We start from the raw sequence: 13,629 nt of genomic DNA, 5'->3' as shown, positions 1-13,629 counted from the left end.
TTGAGCTCTGCGTCATTTCCTGTGTGTTCACGGCGGCCATGTTTGTTTCTGGAGCTGTGCTTCCTGTAGTTACAGTGCTTGCCGTTATTTCATGTGCAGTTAAATAATGGACAGTGAGACACCGCGGACAGTAATAAATGTACAGTAATAACGTGAGAGTGGGCGCATGCGTGTCCCACCTGCTTCTGTGGTCGCGGTGTAGGCCTGTGTGGGCGGAGTTCTGGTTGCCACGTTGAATTGGACGTGGAGGGGAGGTGCTGGGACCAGAAGAGCCGGGCAGGAAAGAGGCTGGAGGGACGTGAGCACGGCCACTGGTCACACAGCCACAGTCCGCGGCTTTTATGACATTTTCTGTGGCAGTCTGTACCGGGCACTGTCTTATCGCCAGCGTGTAAGAGGCCAGGCATCTTCTATCCTGCAGGCAGGTGAGTGTGTGGGGGGGCTGCCCAGCTGGCACTGTAGCATAGAGGGGCATCACTGGGTGCTGGTGGATGAGTTATAGTAGGGCACAGTGCCCAGATGTGGTGGCAGCCATGGTGAGTGTGTGGGGGGCTGCCCAGCTGGCACTGTAGAATAGAGGGGCATCACTGGGTGCTGGTGGATGAGTTATAGTAGGGCACAGTGCCCAGATGTGGTGGCCGCCATGGTTAGTGTGCGGGGGGCTGCCCAGCTGGCACTGTAGCATAGAGGGGCATCACTGGGTGCTGGTGGATGTGTTATAGCAGGGCACAGTGCCCAGATGTGGTGGCAGCCATGGTGAGTGTGTGGGGGGCTGCCCAGCTGGCACTGTAGCATAGAGGGGCATCACTGGGTGCTGGTGGATGAGTTATAGTAGGGCACAGTGCCCAGATGTGGTGGCCGCCATGGTTAGTGTGTGGGGGGCTGCCCAGCTGGCACTGTAGCATAGAGGGGCATCACTGGGTGCTGGTGGATGAGTTATAGCAGGGCACAGTGCCCAGATGTGGTGGCCGCCATGATTAGTGTGCGGGGGGCTGCCCAGCTGGCACTGTAGCATAGAGGGGCATCACTGGGTGCTGGTGGATGTGTTATAGCAGGGCACAGTGCCCAGATGTGGTGGTAGCCATGGTGAGTGTGTGGGGGGCTGCCCAGCTGGCACTGTAGAATATAGGGGCATCACTGGGTGCTGGTGGATGAGTTATAGTAGGGCACAGTGCCCAGATGTGGTGGCCGCCATCGTTAGTGTGTGGGGGGCTGCCCAGCTGGCACTGTAGCATAGAGGGGCATCACTGGGTGCTGGTGGATGAGTTATAGCAGGGCACAGTGCCCAGATGTTGTGGCCGCCATGGTTAGTGTGTGGGGGGCTGCCCAGCTGGCACTGTAGCATAGAAGGGCATCACTGGGTGCTGGTGGATGAGTTATAGCAGGGCACAGTGCCCAGAGGTGGTGGCCGCCATGGTTAGTGTGTGGGGGGCTGCCCAGCTGGCACTGTAGCATAGAGGGGCATCACTGGGTGCTGGTGGATGAGTTATAGTAGGGCACAGTGCCCAGATGTGGTGGCCGCCATGGTTAGTGTGTGGGGGGCTGCCCAGCTGGCTCTGTAGCATAGAGTGGCATCACTGGGTGCTGGTGGATGAGTTATAGTAGGGCACAGTGCCCAGATGTGGTGGCAGCCATGGTGAGTGTGTGGGGGGCTGCCCAGCTGGCACTGTAGCATAGAGGGGCATCACTGGGTGCTGGTGGATGAGTTATAGTAGTGCACAGTGCCCAGATGTTGTGGCAGCCATGGTTAGTGTGTGGGGGGCTGCCTAGCTGGCACTGTAGCATAGAGGGGCAGCACTGGGTGCTGGTGGATGAGTTATAGGAGGGCACAGTGCCCAGATGTGGTGGCAGCCATGGCTTCCTGCAGAATTATTATTCATCCTGTCACTTCTGGGCCTTCTCATTCTACATCTGTACTGGGGGGATGATTCCCATCTTGGGCTTGTATATTCTGTATCAGTTGTGTAATTACTGACCGTAGCGTGGAACTGTAAGAGATAAGACTGACCCAGTTCTGGGAATCCGCCATGTGTTATGATAATTTTCCTGCAAAGTATATCTATCCCAGGAAATATGTGTGCAAAAGCAGAGCTGGGATTATATGTGCCGCCCAACATATAACTCCTGCTTTATCGGAATGGCTTAGGTGCACCAACGTATGCTGCATCGCTGTACAATCAAAATCTGCAACTGTGGAGCTACATAATTCATGGAAAGCTGATGATCTGATTGCACCAATCATCATGATTTCATTTTCCACTGTGTGACGATGCAATTCTTCAACCACTAGAAGAGTATATGGTCGCGACTACAATCACTGATTGCCAATCATTGACGTTTTCAGACCATTGATTTGTAAAGGTTGGAATAGTTTCTCTCCATGACAGCTCCTTACTTATCTCCTACATCATAGGGACTTCAGGGAGGAAGAGCCGCTAACAAGGAATTGGGCTACATGTTCAATGCAAAAAATCCGTTGCATTTTACAGTGCCGGCAAAGGGCATGAGATATTAAGAAATCTCATGCATGTGCTGCCAATTATATCCACAGTGTAAACTGGCAGCACCTGCCGGCTTGAGGTTCGCAGCTTATCAATATATACGGCAGATGGTGCGAGTTTCACCCTTTGCCACACTAAGGGTGAAATGTGCGGCTTTCCCACACATGATTTATAATGTTATCTGCAGCGGTGTGTCGTGCTGACGGAGTCTCTGCTGGCTTCAGCTGATCGCTAAGCCGTTTACTACGATCAAGGGATTAAACCTTTGATATGAAGGTTATCACCATGTCCTGGATGGGTTATTGTGCCATGCGTGGCAATCTTTTATTAGATGCAGCATACCCTCAGAGTGTTTGAAGCAGAAGACACTTTAGAAAAACGCTGGTGGTGTTTTCCCTGAAGCGTCTACTTTGGCGTCATTTTGGTAGTGTTTGCCACAACTTTGCTTCTGGCGTTTTTTTTTTTACTTTCTAAATAAACTAATGAGCGGCTTCCAAGCAGAAGCCGCCTGAAGAATTGACTGGTCACTGCTTTTAGCCGCTTCATGACTTTCAAAGCCTGAAGCAATTAACAGAAGCTCAAATGGACAAAACCTAAAAACAGCGAGTCGATTTGACATTGCAATGCATATGTTCATTCTTTTCAACATTTTCTAAGTGCTTATTCATGCATGTTCCTGCACCCGCCTGAAAAAGACGTTGTGTAAAATGGTAATTTCAGACTTTTCATCACCATTATGATACAATAATCAAGCTATTTACTGTACCTGCCTTAATCCTGTTTTCCTGTTCACTCTATCAGTTCTGAGATGAGTGTGGGCATTCCTTCCCAGCGCCTTTTTCCCCTGATCTATAGAGGAGCTTCACTACTGAGCATGTGCATAAAATGCAGCACGTTTAATCTCAACTAAAAGCCGAGATCCTTTAATTAGGAATAGAATAGACATTTATAGGACATTTCATAACTTTCCCAAATTCTTATGAAAAAATATTCAGCACATCCTGCATTGTAATACTGTACCCAATTTATTATATATTTTAGGAGTCGGAGTTGGTCCGTTTTATACCGACTCCACAAAATCGACTCAGACTCCACAGCCCTGCTTGTGGCTTTCCCACCAATTTGTGGTATAAATATTGATGCATTTATGGCACATGTTGTGGCCACTACTCGTGTCTATAGCTTACATATGGGATCTCATGAGCGTATTTTATGGTCTGCATATGGACCGCAATGCCCTATTTGACGGCGCATCTCCTGACCCAAACGTAGGGCCTCATTTGGTTCTACAAGGCTGAAAGTTCTGGTTGGGTGGCCAGCAGCCAGTCCGGGCATTGCAGTACGTATACACCTGTGTGAATCAATTGCCTTCTTCATATTAGAGATTCAGATGCAACAAGGATTGTAAAATCTGACAACGGACCAAAAATCGATCCAGCATCCCTAGAATAAAAAGGTTGATTTTTCACATGCGAGACAATAAAAAAAGTTTTGTGAAACCAGCCTTAGGGTGAAGGCAGACTTTTTTTGCTGAACTAAATTAAAAACAATGTAGATGATGTCTAACAAATCTCATGAACACGTTGTAGACATTTTCCACATGTAAATTATCATGTGGTGAGGAGTTTCAGATTGGCAGCATGTCGATTCCTTGCAGACAACACCTTGCAACACGAACGTTCGCAGTCATTTTGATGAGTGATGAAGTTTGTAGAAATGTCTGTAAAAGGTTTTCCCATAGGGAACACAGGAGCGCTCGGCCAAACAAGCACAACTGTAGGAGAGAGCTGGCCAAGATGGCTGTCGTCCAAACGATGACCTGAAGCATCATTCGTCTGACAGCTGTGTAGTGTGTATGGGAGCCTCTGCACTGTTTTCACACAGCTGTAATCGGCCTTAACAGTTTGATCCCAACCGCTTTACTAAACACTACTTAGTATACCTTTACATTACTTACAACCATTTGATCATCTAAGTGTGCCTAAGAAGAAACGTGGGGGTCTCGGTTTGTCTGTATGAATATTCCCTAGTACCTGGAACTTTACAAGGAAGCCACAAGGCCACTGTATCAGCTGGAGCTGTACGGACTACTATGGCCTGTTGGCTGATAGCCTGGATTCACACAATCTTCTTTCATGGTCCACACGTTGACCACAATGCTTGGACTGACCATGGCCTGAACCTACAGCCTGATAGACACATTTAAGGCTGTACGTTCGGCATAGTGGTCTATGTGCAGACTGAAATACCCCCGTCTGAACCTGCTCTTAGGCCAGGCTTAGACAGCCATTGAAAAGAAGGCCAGGTGCTTTTGGAAATTGCACATGTGACTGGCTCCGTGTGTTTATCCACATTGCAAATGGCTGCCAGAGTTGCCATTACTTTGCCGACATTATTCCACGTAAATTATCAGTCAGTCTGGAAAATTGCGCTGGCACACTGGCTATAATTGGCATGTGTGCGTTGTGTGGCACATACAGACAAGACATGAACCAATTATACACTCGTCTCATCGAGCCCTGAAGTGTCCACTATTTATGTACAGTGTGACTGGGGAACATTGATGGCACGCTCTGCTATCTTTTATTCATGGCTGCTGCATTGTTACTTTCCATTGAAATACAGGTTCAGTTAGGGGGATAACATTGCTGAGCTCCAACTAAGAAACTGTTGTAAGAATACAGCAATGTTCTCACTCACACCCAAATGTATGAAAGCCACCTGTGTTGTCCAAAGCTGCCAATTACAGCACAGCTTTCATTTTACCAGAGTAGTTTAAGAAATGATAGCTAAACACCGATTGGTTGCTATGGGTAACAACTTTTTTCTTTTGGATAGTTTTCATACATGATTCATTAACTTGTGGTGTAACTTCAGTATGTAGAAGTCTTGAAATATGGATGAATATCAGCACATATACATTTATGCCCTTATTCTTCAAACACTTTGAAAAGTCTCAAATTTTGGAACTTTTGGCTTTTTCATGCCAGCTCTGCCTGAATGGCTGGATCTGGGGCAGTGGTGTGATACCACAGTTCTCCTAAGGCCACGTGCACACATTGAGTATTTGGTGAGTATTTTACCTCAGTATCTGTAAACCAAAACCTGGAGTGGGTGATAAATACAGAAGTGGTGACGTGTTTCCCTCTGATTGTTCCTCTCCTGATTTTGGCTTATAAATACTTAGATAAAATACTGAACGTGTGAATGTGGCCTAATTCATGACAAGCCGTGGCGTTCCGTACGCCAAAAATATGACTCCAGTCACTGACCAGTATAAGATTTCTGCTGTATCGCACAACGGCAAACACCATTTGTCAGATTTAAGGGGGTCTCTCAGCCCTCACTGATATAATTTATACAGACCTATAGGGGACTTAATCTCTATAAGGGTACGCTCACACTGGCGTCGTCTGTTGTGAGAGAAGCGGGCCGATTTATGCTCCTGACACTTTGCTCAAACTCCCAAGTTGATCTGAGTGTGATCCGATCGTCTCGCATGAGAGAATCGCAGGACAGGTGAGGAGAAGATGGAGAACGTCATTGCTCCATTGTCTCTGAGTGTACATTGGACTGCACTCACACTCACCTATAGACTTGTATGGGTGAGTGCGATCAGATCATTGGATGCACCCGTGGCATGCTGTGATTGTTTTCTTATGCTGAATCGGCATGATCATCACAGATCAGCACGGAGCCCACAGTATAATGTTGGGCCGAATGCTATCCAATAAAACATCAGATAGCACTCGGCCGTGTTATACGCTAGTGTGAGCGAACCCTAAAATTCTTACTAGCAGTATAGATATCACTTATGTAGTGCTTCAGAAAAAGAAAAGAATTTCATGTGCAAGTGAGAGCTCCTCAGTGCACCCTTGGTGTGGCCAAGGCCTCTTATACTGTTATGCTGCCTCAATCAACATGCCGCTCACCTGCCCTCAGCTTGATTTACAGTGCTCGCTTACCTAGTTCATCGTCTCTTGGGGCACATTTACCCAGACCAATAATTGGGAACACTTATTTTATGATTCTGAGCCCTCCCTATACAGCCCGGGCCTGCCCGGCAATCATCCAACCAGCAAACAAAATATTTCTTCGTCAGATGATATCTATTTTAAGCAGTCTCACAAATAATAGCTGTGAACAATGCATCGCTTCTGCAAACCTGACATGTGCTGCCGATAACATGATATTGTATGAGCCCCGACCGACCGTGTGCGCGATCGATCTGTGCACTTTGAATTGTGGCTGGTCGTCTAACAGGCTACAACTGCTGATCGGCTTGCATGCAGTCCATCTATGGTCGTTTAACAGCCATTGCTGGTCAGTGTTATATTAACCTTTATAAAGGATATTCCCATCTCTAACATCCTATCCCAATATGTAGTAGGTATAATAATAATAATATTAGCAAATACCTCCAATTAGAAATGTAGTATAGTTCTTCTCATTCTCTCTGTCGCTTACCATGTGCAGGGTATTGCAGTAGCTTAGGTATCCATGGCTACGACCACTAACAACTAACTCACTATATGAGTGGTTGTGACCATGGATACCTAAGCTTCTGCAATACCCTGCACATGGTAAACGACATAGCGAATCAGAAGAACTATACTACATTTCTAATTGGAGATATTTGCTAATATTATTACACCTACAATATATTTGATAGGATCTTGGAGATGGAATACACTTAAAGGCTCATTCAGATGTCCATGCAAAACAGTCTGGAATTGGACAGCAATGCACGGACTGGCCATGGCTCTTCCAACCTGAGTGGGACTGCCTCATAGAAATACCAGAAGCTGTCGCACTCATGCAGGTGACCAGCGGCCAGTCCATGCATTAGCGGTCCTTTCTTGGGCCGATGTGCACAGATGTCTGAATGAGCCCTTAATGAATTTGGCACATCTTAGTGCGGTGCACCCTTCATTGAAGATGACTTGCAAAATGCCTGTCTTGATGAATAGGGAACTGAGTGTTTTTATCACTGGTGTTTCTAAATTGCTGATAAGATTCACTGAAGCTCACAGTGGACATACAGCAGAGAAGGTACAAAGTGCAAACTTCAGTTTCTGCTTCAGTACATGTCCACGTGGATTTACTGGCAGCATTTTACCTGCAGCCGTCCTCATTGTAAGCTCAGTTGACTCTTCTCATATATTATATGTATCCTATTGAAGTTCTCACACATTGTGCAGCGCTGTGCGCCATGTTGGCTCTTTATAAATAATGGGTAAATTATAATAATAATGTTTACAGTCCAGAGGATGTATTTTAGGCCAAAATCAGTTTTTAAATTCTATTTCATTATACGTTTTGGTCAGGTTTGCTTTCGCAGGGCTCTATGCAGAATGAGTTTAATGAGAAACTGTCAGTAAGGTCATTCTGACAGCAGGATTTAGGCTGCTTTCATATGCATCAGCTACAATGCACTTGGCTCCTGCGATCTTTTCATTTCTCCCTGCACAGTTATTTAAAGGGGTTGTCCACTACTTATTATCCCCTCCCCAATGCATCCCCCATAAGTGTTTTTGTAAATACCTTCGGTTGCAAGTTCTGCTTGTGAGTGCCCCCCGGCTGCAGCCGGCACTGACGTCACGACAAGTCCAGGCTGCAGCCGAGGGTCCCTCTTCATGCGTTCCATCGGTGGCTGATGGGTTGTAGGTGAGGTTACCCCGCTCGTCACACCCGGCATCCACCGCGCGCTCCGCCTCTCCCCATTCATCGGGAAATCATGCGGTGGATGCTGGGTGTGATGAGCCGGGTAACCCTGCCCACAACCCAGCAGCCACCGCGGGAACCCCAGCACTGAGTCACGCCTCACTTGTCATGACGTCAGCTCGGGGTCACGTGATGCCTGTGAGCGGCCACCGATAGCGCCACTCACAGGTAGAACCTGCAACCGAAGGTATTTACAAATATACTTATGAGCCCCGGGGGGATACATTGGGGGGATAATAAAAAGTTGTGGCCAACTTCTTTAATTTTACAGGGAAACTGCTGTGCCCTTTAGAATTACATGATTGTGTAGGGAAACAGTGAGAACATTGTAGTGGCACAGGGCTGCTGCAGTTTTCGGCCACAGAGTGGTCGCTGCGTGTGAAAAAGCAAATATCTGTTCTCTATGCCATCAAAAGGACTGTAACAGGAGGTAAGGAGCTGGAGGTCACTTCACCGCATGTGCCAGCACAGGAACAAGAATTTAAAAGGGAACCTGTCATGTCAAAAATGCTGTTAACCTGCAGATATGGGGGTAATCTGTGGGTTAATAGGGTTCTGAAGCTGTGCAGCCGTCATATTGAAAGCCCGGCTGCTGGGAGGAAGTGAACTTTATTCCTCGGGACAGCCTCTGGCTTTTAGTCATAGAGGCACATCTTCAATCACCTCACAGTACATAGTGAGCCATGGCTGTAACCTTGCCCTGACACTGATGGCCGGCTCTACAATGATGCCATGCAGAGCCGGCTGGTAGTCAGTATCAGGGCGTGGTTACAGCCACCGTTCACCGTGTATTGAACTGTGACTGAAGCTGCGCCGGGCGCACCTCTATGACTAAAGGCCAGAGGCTGCTGGGACGAATAAAGTTAATTTCCTCCCTGTAGCCAAGCTCTCAATGCAGCAGTCACATTACTTCAGATCGCTATTAACCTGCAGTTTAAGTGTTTTTTTTGACATGTCAGGTTTCCTTTAACAGCAAATAAATTATGAAGTTTCTTAACTTCTCATAGGCTGTGCAATGATTTAACGATCCGTGTGCCTGGAGAGCCACTTTAAGTAAAAAAATACAAACTATTAACTAACTTCAACCATGTTATTTGAAGCATGGCTACAGCGGTGTTGCCTTAAAGAAGCACTCCTCCTCCCATCAACATTTTTATCCACTTAATATATTGCAAACATCATATTATACAGCACCGTGTACTTCCAATTGCTCACTTTACCCTTCTACCCAGCTAATTCTTCTCTTTTCCTTTAGGTCTATGACATCACACGATTAAAAACTGACTAGCTGAATCCTTCTAAGCTTTATGTAGCAACAGGAGGTCAATTTACCCTGTATGAGTCATAAGTCACTGCAAAAGTCCCTGGCGGAAGGGGGGGGGGAGGGAGGAGCTGGGTCAGGAGGTGAAGAGGGGAATGATAAATGCAGGGACAAGAGACTTCCTGTTTCTACATAGAGCAAAGAAATAGAATAATTAACTGTGTAGAAAGGCAAAATGAGCAATTGTAAGTGCACAGTGCTGTATAATGTGATTGCAATATATTAGGATAGAGACTTTGATGGGAGGAGTGCTTCTTTAAGTAACATTGTTTTATCTATAGATTAGATCATAAATGTTAGATCGATGGAGGTCCAGCCTCTGAGGTGCCCAGTTCCTCTACTTATGGACCTTATTTTGGGGGCAGTGGGATAGTTGTATGGACTGATTGCCAGATATGGATATGGAAAATGAGGATGGTAAAAAAAAAAAAAGAAGAGAATTATACTACTGAGTGGAATATGAGAATCAGACCCCGGTTTCCCTTGTGTGGCCTGTTCTGGATAATGCATTCATCCCAACTGTCTTACAGTAAAACTCTTTGTGTCCTCCAGCGATCAGTCGGCGCTCAGCTTTCATGTTGCCAGAGGAGGGTAGAAATGAAGGCGGTCCATTGTATCCTTCCCTGACAGTGGTACTTTCAGCAGAGGGCAGTAGTGTTTAGTATGTGTCCAACATGCCGTATAGTGGAGGCCAATCTACACATAAGATCATTCATTAAAACATAGGGATATTTTGCATGTTAATTTCAAGACACTGGTTCGCTGTGTATCTGTGGGAGATGCAAGAAAAAAAAAAACACCCTACACAGACATCCAGGAGACAATTATGAGAGGTCCGAGGAAATGGATCCATCAGGAGCACCTCAGCAGAACATGATGATTTGTATTAAAATGGCTCCACCTGAAGTCATAGCGATTGTGACTTGTGCAGGGAGGCATGTAGGGTGCTGCGGTTGTCTACTGGCTATGATCCTAGACAGCCCTCTTGCAATGCATCATGTCTGCAGTGTGGTTGTAACTGGGTATGATAATTCACAGTACAGTAGGAACTGTCACAGAAGAATTCACACAAGCAGCACCAACATCCACGTCATGATCTAAATATCAGACTTGGTGCTGAGCTGTGACCACATGGGCTGTGGACTCATTTATGACAATGTGAGCACAGCCATGTCCATGACCAACCTTCAGCAATTCTCTAACTGATGGCAAATGTGAGTGTTGATTTTATGGCCACTATCCAGGTGCTGGAGCTGTGCTGTTCCGTCCCGCGGTAAAGCACATCTAGATCTGGTATTGATGACCTGACCTATGGATAGGCCATCAGTGTTCAAGTACTGGACAACCCCTTTAATAAAGCCATCTTTTGCATGGTAAAGGACCCAACACAAGCTGTGAAAATCGCTACTCAACCATGAATGTTCTGCCATTAAAACTTACTTGTAGGACTTTCTACCCCGATAGTGTGTTCTCCTGGCATTTGCCAAATCACGTTTCAGACTGGTGTATGGTAAATGCACCTCTCCAGAGTACATGTTCACACTATAATCGTAGGCTCTATGCCCCGATAGCCAGTGATTGGCACTGCACATGATGATTCCAGACGCCTTAATGCACCCATTATAAAGTTTCCTTCTTGTCAGTGGCGTAACTAAAGTGGGTGTAGAGGGTGCAGTCACACCCTGATCCCAGAGTTGGCAGCGTCTTACAGCTCCTTAAAAATGGATTGGATTTATAGGATCTCATGCCCACTGTGCTTTCATGTTACTCAGCATACACTGACCTGCGGTGCTTTTTTTAAATGTATTTTATGTGCAGATTTCCCCATAGACTTGCATTAGATGCAGAAAATCTGCAGGTAAAAACACAAGTTTTTTTAGTGTGTTTCTGCTGCAGAAACGATACAGTCCTGTGCAGATCACGTATGTCTATCAAAAATATTTAGTAAAAGCCAAATACCAGGAAATATCAAAAACAAAGCAACTTCATTTAAATTATTACATAGCAAAGAGACAAAAACCACAGCGTAACCTAATTTAGCTAATAGGTGCAGAAAATCTGCGATATCAAAAACTCACACACTTACCATGGGAACATAGCCTTAAAGACCAGTGATACAATCATTGACATTTCTTTGTTCATGTTAGAATTTACAAGGATCTTAGACTATGTTCACACCATGGTTTTTTTTTTTTAGCATTTTTTGATGCTTTTTTTTATGCAAATTTTCTGCTGCCTTTTGCCGCACCAGCAAAGTCTATTAGATGCCAGAATTCTTAGTTCACACATCATGTTTTGTTTTTTTGTTCAGGATTTTGTGCTTTGCATGTTTTTTTGGAAAATAGAGCATGTCTCATCTTTCTGCGTTTTTTCACCCATAGGAATTAATGGGTGATGAAACAAAACGCTGAGAAAACGCACCAAAATTTGTTTCAGCGTTTTTGATTCCAAAAGAGGATAGGGTTCTTTTTTTTCATAGAACTTTATGTGCACACGTGGTCAAAATTGTTGGTACCCCTCGTTTAATGAAAGAAAAACCCACAATGGTCACAGAAATAACTTTAATCCGGCAAAAGTAATAATAAATTAAACATCTATGAAAATGAACAAATGAAAGTCAGACATTGCTTTTCAACCCTGCTTCCACAGAATTAAAAAAAAAAATTACACTCATGAAATAGGCCTGGATAGAAATGATGGTACCCCTGAAAATAATGTGACAAAAGGGACATGTTAAATCAAGTTGTGTCCACTAATTAGCATCACAGGTGTCTACAATCTTGTAATCAGTCAGTGGGCCTGTGTATAGGGCTACAGATACTCACTGTGCTGTCTGGTGGCATGGTGTGTACCACACTCAGCATGGACCAGGGGAAGCAAAGGAAAGAGTTGTCTCAGGAGATTAGAAAGAAAATTATAGACATTAGGTCATTTGTGGAACGGAGGGAACATGTAGGACGATAGACTGAGATGAGAGAGGAGATATAAGGTGGTGCAGAACTGTGGAAAGCTTTGTGGGTGAGAGCAATGAGTTTATATTGGACCCTGTAGCGAATGGGTAACCAGTATAATAACTGGCACAAGGTGGAGGTATTATACTAATTAATCTACCACAACTGATTCTCCCTCCCTGAACTTCCTATATATAGACAGTGTATCACACTATGGGACTATCCCTGACGAAGCTGCTAGTGGGCAGCGACACGCGTTGGGTGACTACAACAGGTATTTTGATTCTGACCTCTCAATGGTGCTTATCTACATTGTATCTTGTCCATACTCTATATACTATTGCACTTTATATTTGTAACTATTTGCACATTGGGTTGTTAATGGTTAAATCCATGGGCAGTACTATCTTGAATCTAAACCTTAATTAATTATATTATTACCATTTATAAAATACCTGTTGGTGCATGTTTGGGATGATCCTACCCTTGCATGGGTTTTTTGTGTTTTTAATGTTTTCTTGTGTGGTTATATCGTCTTTGTCAAACCTTGTCCAATAAAATTATCATATTTTTGCAATACAAGCATTTGGGTGTGCCTGGCTCTTTGTACCTGTGGCTTTCTCTCTGTCTTTCATAACCTCCCTGGATGTGGCTGCAGGAGGAAAATTGATGACAAATCAAACAGACGGATAATATGAATGGTAACAAAAGAGCCCAGTGTAACTTCTAAAGAGATTAAAGGTGAACTTCAAGCTCAAGGAACATCAGTGTCAGATCGTACCATCCGTCGTTGTTTGGTCCAAAGTTGACTTCATGGGAGATGACCAAGGAGAACACCATTGTTGAAAAAAAAATCATAAAAAAGGCAGACTGAAATTTGCCAAACTACATGTTGACAAGCCACAAAGCTTCTGGGAGAATGTCCTATGGACAGATGAGACAAAAATGGAAGTTTTTGGCAAGACACATCAGCTTTATGTTCACAGATGGAAAAATGAAGCATATCAAGAAAAGAACACTGTCCCTACTGTGAAACATGGAGGAGGCTCTGTTATGTTCTGGGGCTGCTTTGCTGCATCTGGCACAAGGTGTCTTGAATCTGTGCAGGGTACAATGAAATCTCAAGACTATC

At 45.0% G+C, this 13,629-nt stretch overlaps 1 protein-coding gene across 9 annotated transcripts in view; it reads left to right on the top strand.

Moving 5' to 3' along the window:
• The first annotated feature begins 30 nt into the window (after nt 1-30).
• Nucleotides 31-13,629, top strand: part of SEC31A (SEC31 homolog A, COPII coat complex component) — an 89,014-nt gene continuing 75,415 nt past the window's right edge. For 4 of the 9 annotated variants that reach the window (XM_073637027.1, XM_073637025.1, XM_073637024.1 and 1 more), the window contains exon 1: nt 34-425. The gene's annotated coding sequence lies outside the window, so the exon portion shown is untranslated. Of the gene's footprint in view, nt 426-13,629 lie in introns of all 9 variants that reach the window. The other 5 variants (XM_073637030.1, XM_073637026.1, XM_073637028.1 and 2 more) reach the window with 3 other exon arrangements.

This window comes from Phyllobates terribilis, unplaced genomic scaffold (genome assembly GCF_046119375.1).
Source record: "Phyllobates terribilis strain yellow unplaced genomic scaffold, ASM4611937v1 Scaffold_1__5_contigs__length_1240528914, whole genome shotgun sequence".
Lineage (NCBI taxonomy): Eukaryota > Metazoa > Chordata > Amphibia > Anura > Dendrobatidae > Phyllobates > Phyllobates terribilis.
The sequence above is the reverse complement of the archived record's forward strand: the minus strand, read 5'-3'. Positions and strand labels throughout refer to the sequence as shown.